The sequence below is a fragment of the Parasteatoda tepidariorum genome, chromosome 1, assembly GCF_043381705.1.
Source record: "Parasteatoda tepidariorum isolate YZ-2023 chromosome 1, CAS_Ptep_4.0, whole genome shotgun sequence".
In the NCBI taxonomy this organism is placed as follows: domain Eukaryota; kingdom Metazoa; phylum Arthropoda; class Arachnida; order Araneae; family Theridiidae; genus Parasteatoda; species Parasteatoda tepidariorum.
The window spans coordinates 7,445,830-7,454,683 of record NC_092204.1 but is presented as its reverse complement, the minus strand read 5'-3'; positions in this window follow the sequence as shown (position 1 = coordinate 7,454,683).

The following is an 8,854-nucleotide window of genomic DNA, read 5'->3' as shown; positions in this document are numbered from 1 at the left end:
TTATTTCCTGATTCATAACCGTTTAAATGAGGCTGTATGAAGAAATGTTACAAGAGCGTTCGCTTTCCAATGGACCGAACCGGGTTCGAATTCAAGTCGATACGAATTCCGCATCCGGCTTGCACCGACCACAGTGCTGACGTGAAATATCCTCACTGGTAGACGGATCACGGGTTAAAGTCCCCTTGCCGTCAGGCTAAACTTGAAAGGTTCTCGTGGTCTTACTCTCCATGTAACGCAAATGCGGATTAGCTCCATCAAAAGTGTTCCACTAAGGCAAATTTCTCCCAATACTCGATCCAGGAGTTCTCTTGTCTTCTGGATTGGGTTCAAAATTACAAGGCTACGGAGTTGAATATTAGTAGTCGTAAACCCGAAGATTGGGTCGGCTGTTTAACGACGATTATAAATAAATAAATACATATCATTTGCTGAAATAATAAACATCCGTTACATTGATTAAAAATATAATATTATAGTCCTTAATTTAATGTCCTTACGCGAGTATTACAAAACAAAATTTATCTAAAAAAAAAACTAAACTTTTATCTAAAAAAAAACTAGCTGTCAAAAAAAAATTATTATTTTTGTTTTAAAAGTTTCCATTCGAAGGAAAAGAGTCTGTATGGCAACTCATGAATATGTTAATAATTCCAAATAGGAGAAAAATATTCTATATTTTATTCTGTCAGATATAATTTACTGAAGCAGTAATATAATGCCATCTTGCATAGAATAATTTCAATAGCTAGATAGAATTAATCGAATTGTTCAATTTCTTCAACTGGATTTTCAATTCCATAATAATAGTACCACTGAATCTGCAAAATAGTTTAACGTTCCATCTAAAATCCATTTACCAGAAACACAATTAATGCGATCAAAGTCGAAGTCTGGTTTTCTGCTGTCTATTCAATTCAAAGACAAGCGACTAATTTGTCATAGCGATGTATTTCGAAAATTAATTAGAGGTATTAAGCGATTCATGTAACTCTCGCTCGTGGAAAAGAGATGGGATTATTGACTACATTTAAATGATGACTGAAAAGAAATTGAGTTACTAAATTAGTTACATTTTTAACTGGTTCGCTAATAAATTATAAAAAATTGTCATCTTAACGTTTCGAGCAAACTCATTGCACACAAAAAATATTAGGAGATGATCATTAATAAACAAGGAAGATCTAGATATATTTGTCAGCCACATCAACGTAAAATTAATTACGTTTTTATGAGTTTTTTTCTGTCCATAACTTAATTTTCTTCTATCGTCCTTTCTTGATATTATTCTCAGGTATAAACAGGCGTTTGATTTTACTAATTATTACGTTTGTTTTACTAATTGTATTATTTTTTAAGAAATGTAACATAATTCCATTAAAACAATTTTCCTGACATTTACTCAAAGAAGTAAATATTAGAACAAATTAGAAAACTATAGAAGAAGTTTAAAAAATAAAAACTATAATTAATTGGTTAAAAATACGCTTGGAAACTGAGATCCTTGAAATCGAATTATAGAGTGAGCAAAGGAATAAAAAAAATTACCAAAATAAGAAAGTTTACATTGTTACTGTTACATGTGTTTCTAGCAACTAATTACATATTGTAACTTAATAAACAATAATTTTTAATGTATAAATCAGACACAAAACACACTTTCTCTGAATAAACGACGGATGACGGAATAAACGACGGACTTTTTTACGACGGACTCGAATTTCTGACCTTCAAAATATAGGGAGAATCCGGGAAATCCGGGAAATATGGCCCTAATAGCTTGATCAAAACAGAGATTCGAAGTTTGGATCCTTTAATGTTAATTTTACTTTTTGCGTATTTCGCTAAATTTTGAGAACTTCCTAAGCTGACAGGAAAAATTTTGCTCACAATTATAAAATTCTCTTACCCAAAGATAATTCCATGTAAAAAATAACTTTTAGTTAATATTCAGTATTTTTATTCCTTTTTTTAATAATAAAAAATTTTGAATTTTAAGGTATACAATTTTCTACGCCATTTTAAAGTCTGTATTTTTGTAAGGAAAAATATAACAGTTTGAAGGATATTGGTCAAATATTTACTGAGAAATTGAATTTTAAAAATACGACTTTTTAAAATTTTTTTTCTCAGGATCTATTCGACCGATTTCGAAAAATTCGTGTGAAATTAAATTCAAAATGATATAAACAATTAATTACCTTACAATTCAAAATGTTTCGACTATTATTAAATGAAATAATAGAAAATAATAAATATTTATAAAAAGTTATTTTTTGCATGGAATTATCTTTGAATCAACGAATTTTATAGGTCTGAGTAAAAAAAAATTTAATTCGATTTAAACGATGTAACAAAATACGTAAAAAGTAAAATAAAATGTTCAAAACTTTTGACCTCTCTTCTGACCCAATTACTGGAATCTAATGTAATTAATACTACGGCTACTCTCAGTATTTTGGAATCCGAAACCATCAAAAAGAGGTATGTGTTTTTCTGAGAAAGTACATCATCGTATCTGATTTCATACTTAAAATATATCCTGCACTAATTGTTTTATTTTATAACCGTCGTTGTACAGAAGTCCCAATTTCATGGGTTTTCTACTATTAATGTTCAACTTCGTAGTCTTGTAATTTTAAACCCAATCCAGAAGAGAAGGCCGGAACTCCTGGATCAAGTATTGAGAAAAATTTGCCTCCGTGGAGGACTTTTTGATGGAACTAGTCAGCATTTGCGTTACATGGAGAGGAAGACCACGAGAATCTACCACGGTTAGCCTTACTGCAAAGGGACTCTATATAGATTTATACTCTTATAGTATTATTTGAAAGTTAAATCTTGTTAAATTTATTGACAATATTTTACATTTTTAAGGAATATGAAAATAGTACTAAAAATTCACTTTATAGTATCTGATTACTCTTAAATGATAAAAACAAAAGATTTTAAATTTTCTGGTAAATTTTACTATTTTAATATGAATATTATATGTAAAATTCTTATTTCGTAATTCTAATACAAAGTGTGTGTCACTAGCTCTCGCATGTTAATTTTTAGAAGAAATACAATTTTTTTGGAGTGTTGTCTAATACATAATATTAATTAGTTTTTAATATTCAACTACTCCACTACACATTCTATTAATCTTAGTGTTTTTAGAACATGTTTATTAAATTTGTTTAATTTTCTGAAATACGCGTAATCTCAAAGAAAAATAATAAAATTCAAAAATTGTAAGTGCTATGACAATCTGTAAATTTGCTTAAAATTTAATGATTTACCTCTTTGGTTAAAATCGCAGTAAATTGAGTACAAAAATCATATGAATTTCTTTAAACCTTCAGTAGGTGTTAAGTACTGATGTTAATCGTGAAATAAAATATGTAAAGTCCTTCGAAAGCTTCTATAAGGAATTATTTACATGCCTCATCTGTTTTTATTAATCTATGACATTTACTTCTATTTATTAAAAAATTACCAAGAGTTTAGATACCTTGTTACTTTCAAAGGTCTAATAAATATAAAATTGATAGTTTATGAAAGTGAAATTGATAGTTAGTTTAATTTATTAAATATCCTTAATAAAACTGCTTTTATAAAAGACATCAATGCTATATACACAAGTTTAAACTAAATTTAAATATCGTTGGTTAATGATTCGTGTTAATGATTTTAACTTGATGAAGTTTTTTTCAAAATAACTTGTGTTTTCAATTAAATAAAATAGTTAAACAACACTATCGAAATCATTTTAAATACAAACTAATAAAAGTATCGAGAGTTCTAGGCGGTCATTAGAACTCCATGTAAAATAGCATAAATTAAAGTTTTTTCCCATAATTATAATGGAAATAAAATTGGACCTATGTTTCCTCACAATTTATACCCATTGCCTCGTCTTGGACAAATCACTGAGGAAACAGAACCAGTTGACAACCCATAAATAGCTGTGAAGAAAATTAATTAGTAAAGCTCACGTGCTAATTTAGGAATTGCTAGGGCATCTTATTTAGTTTTTTTTTCATGGTCAATCTTCTAATGTTAGAAGTATGGGTGACCTGTATATATATAGACAGGTCCCATCTTTAAAGTCATTTGTTCTGTAACTTTTCCAAACAAATTATTTTTTTCGCTCGAAGAATTACATAACCGTTTAAGGAAATGGTGACTAGACTCCACTTTTTCTTCTTTTTTTCATTTGTTATAAAAGATTCGTTTCAGTTAGGCACGTTTTGATATTAAATTGTCACTCACTAAAAAAAATTGTCAAAATGTGATTTGTCGGACAAAGGACGTGATAAATACCTTTTTTCTTTAAAATCATCGCAATCTTTTATCTTTAGCTCTCATTCTGTTATTAGTTTTTGAAACAAATTTTTATAATTGAGCACATTTTTTTCTAAAACTTTTCTAGAAAATAAAACATATTTTCCCCAAGATTTTTACAGATTCAGATAAAAGAATTAAGCTATCCCAACTTTACATTTAAAAAAATTCAAAAATTTCAGTTCTAAAATTTTTTAAAGCTTCAATAATTATATTTACTGTAATGTGATTCAATAAAATGCATATACACTTTATATAACTACCTTTTATTTTAAAGAAAATTTTATTGATATCCAATTGATTGAATATTCAATTGATTGAATTGTTTTAATATTTTTAACTTATCAAAGCAATTAAGACCCTGAAAGACGATAGTTAATGAATTCCTTATGTATAACAATACTATTATAGTATATCATGTAATTGTACTTAAAATTGAATATGTATGAAGCATTAAAATTTACTTTAAGACTTTAAGTAAAACATAGTACAAGGACTAAATTTTTTAGAGATTACTACGATTGAGTAATTTTAGATTCTTTTTGAATTGAGGTACAATGGCATGAATCAAATCTGATATGTTTATGCAAATATTAGGGAGGTGCTCTTTTTTATCCGGATTTTTTCAGTGCTTTTTCCAGCGATTTACAAAGTATGCTTTTTTTAATATTTATTTTTAATAGTTAGTTTTAAAGGTTTTTAATTGTGTTTGAGAAAGGAAAATGAAAACCACCCTATTCAACCAGTATTAAATTAAGTACCAGATTTCTTTAATTAGTCCCTTTTTATAATAAAAATTTTCAGAGACCTTAACAAAATAGAATAGTTGAAATTTATAATTCGTTAAAAAAAATTGAAATTTGATGAAAGGGGTCAAAAGTAAAAAGGAATTAAGATTTTTTTTTCGACCAAAATGTCACACTGTGATATTAAATTTAAAGCCTGGGTTTCACGTTAAAAGTTTTTTTTTTAAATATTTGTTACATTTTTTTCTTGGAAATTTAAGCATTAATACAACTTTAGAATACAATCTTTAAAATATAACTCTTTAAATTTTGAAATTAATATTTATTTTATTCATTCATTTCAAATTTAACTAGAAAAAAAATATTTTAAAGATAACTATTTCAATATCAGTCGACGCTATCCTAAATAAATATTTAACAAACACATCCGAAAAATGACAGAGGACTGGGTTTTAGTCTTTCATTTTGGGTTTAGCTAATAAATAAAACATTTTATTGCAAAAGAGTCTGAAGTGTTCAAGTTCAGCAGACGCAAGCCTAATAAATCTGACATGCACATCGAAAAAGATCATAGTGTATTATTTATTATTAAAACTCGTCAATCAATGAAATCTCCCTCCATATAAGCCATAAAACCTTTATATATTAATAATATCACTCCATTTATGTAAACAGCTATTTTTGCATACAACCTGAATTTACAAATTTTAACTTATCACAATACAGTAATATTATCTCCGATATTTAAAAATCCGACATTTTTCAAACATAATTTTAAATTTTCAGAAATCACATTTGAAATTAAAAAGAACCATCAATCCTGAAGTTTTCAATTCTCAAATGAATCAGCTTATCTTACTGATATGAATTGTTGATTTTATCATCTAAATGTAACATTTCTCATTTCTGTTTATAAATTGATAATGTTGACAAAGATTTTATATGTGAATATACTTTTTTTTTTACCATGAACTTTTTTAAATATACTTTGAATTTGTCAGTTTATAAGATTGAATGCAAATGATGCTCAAAATTTTTAAATATTTTTAACATTGATAATTTATATAAATTTAAATTATGCTTATACTGATCGAAATATAGCCGGTTTGAGTACCGTTACAAAATACTGGAGTTCTAATACCGATAAAAAGTAAGTAGGTTCGGGAATAAACCAAATGATGGTTCGAATATACCTTTAAAAACAGGTTCAAGTACTGATCAACAAATACGTGGTTTCTAAAGATGATCAGATGCTACTGAGTTCGAGTTTCGATAAGAAAAGAAATTTAAAAAAAGAGTCGGTTCAAGTACTGATAGAATAACGGGTTTGAGAAGCGATATTTAGATAGCGGGTTTCAATTTGAAGCAAAAGAGAGGAAATTCGAAAATTGATCAAATGTTAGTGGGTTAAATTAAAATTAAATTAGAGGTTAAATTAAATTAGGGTTAAATTAAATTAGAGTGAGTTCGAGTACCGATAAAAATATAGTGAGATCGAGATTTGACTAAATGTTAGTTGGTACGAGTATGCCTGTAAAATCATTGAAGGTTTCAGTATTTTTCAAAAAGAGTTATGGTTTCTAAAATTGATCAAATGATACCATAAGGGTTCGAGGACTGATAAAAAGACAGTAAGTTAGAGTACTGATCAAATGACAGCGGGTTTTTGAGTATCTATAATAAGATAGTGAGTTAAAGTTCTGAAAAAAAGAGTTGGTTCTAAAATTAATAAAATAATGACGGGTTCCAGGAACATTTAAAAAATAGTTGTTTCAGTAGACGATAAAACGATGTGAGTTCAAAAACTAATGAAATGATAGTTGGTTTGAGTACCATTTGATCGAATTACTGATCAGATATACTTCTCATCATTGGATCGAATACTGATCAGCTATACTTGTTCACTGATCTTAAAGCAATGCTAATCTTAAACATGAAACTTGAACCAATCACCCCTTGCTTGCTGAATAGTATAGGGAAAAGATCTGGAACTGGAAAATGGGAAACTAAATTGGCGAAAAAAAACTTTTCTGCTGCACAATTTTTTCCATCTTTAGTGCAACTTATATGTAAAGAACTGTAACTACGAAGAAAGTTAATCTGAAAAAAGACATAGAAATCAATTTTTCAAGCTAATAATATTTTTAAAAAAAATTATAATTCATAAAACATAAATCTGGGTCTGGTTCGACCCCCCCCCCCCCTTCTAACCTGGTGCTCCGGACGATCGCCAGCCTTGCCCGCCACTTCATTCAACAAGACCTAGTATATATTTCGGACACTAACCAAAGTGACTATGTGATTATCAATATCCACTGGTGGAAGTCAACAACCACATGGATAGGTCTTCTATGTTCCCGTAACAAATTACTGCCTCTGGGGGTACTGATCCAGGAGTTTCCTTGTCTTCTGGATTGGTTCAAAATTACAAGGCAACGGAATTGAACATAAGTAGTCGTAAGCCCAAAATTGGGTCGGTTGTTAAACGACGGTTATAAATATATATATGTAACACATGAATAGAGAGCTCGCCTCCCAATGAGGTAAACCGGGTTCGAATCCCGGTAAAGGCTGGTTAATTTGAATTCCGCACCCGGTTCGCACCGACCACAGTGCTGATGTAAAAGATCCTCAATGGTAGACGGATCAAAGGTTAGAGTCCCCTTGCTGTCAGGCTAACCCTGGGAGGTCTTATTGGTTTTCCTCATCCTGTGACACAAATGCGGGTCAGTTTCATCGAAAAGTCCTCGGCGAAGGCGAGTTTCTCCCAATACTTGACCCAAGAGCTCCTTTGCCTTCCGGACTGGGATTAAAATTACAATGCTATGGAGTTGAACATTGGTAACCGTAAACTGAAAACTTGGTCAGCTGTTTAACAACGGTTAAACCAAATTTGGTCATTTACTGTAACAAATATGTAGAGTGAAAATATTTGAATGTATAAAGAATGAGAGTTATTGAACGGTGTGATGAAAGCCCTGATTAACTTTCGAACCATTGGCGAAATTCAGTCAAAACTTGGCGACATATAGTGTTTTTCTTTTGAGCATGCGCATTTTAAGTATCATTCATTAGTCATGTAAAAGAGTCGTAATAAATCAGTCGGATTTCTGAGAAGAAATGGATCATTCAAGCCGCCTTACTCTCTTCATCTCAAGTCCTGAAACAGACATTTTGGCCGTGGTATTAAAGGCAAAATTTATACAAATAACTCTAAAATGACGCTGAACAAAAATCGGTCATCCAAATGTAATCTCCAACCTACAATTGTTGAAAACAATGTGACACCAAAAACTTATTTTTTTAAAAAAAATATTAGAACTACTCAAATTATTTTGGCTCGATTATATTCTTCTAGAATCTACAAATACGCTTGCTACAAAATACATACAGTACTGTACTTACCAGGACCCTGACCAGTACCGTCTGTATGGTCATGCCCTATTCCTAAATTATGATTTAGCATGTGGGTGATGGTACTAACGACAAGTTGAGGCTCATAGATGTTATTGTCCTGAAAAAATAGTAAAAAAAACTTTCACAAATACATAAAGTGAGTAGCGAATTTAACATACTTACAAGCAGAGTTGGCCGTTGATTACAGTAATCGATTACAACTGTAATTGATTACAGATAATTACAGCTATGTAATCAATTACTTGTAATCACGATTACAAGTAATCAATTACTTGTAATCGTGATTACAACTTTCAAAAAATTTTGATTACAGCTGTAATCATGATTACAATTTTGATTACAGTAATCAATTACTTGTAATC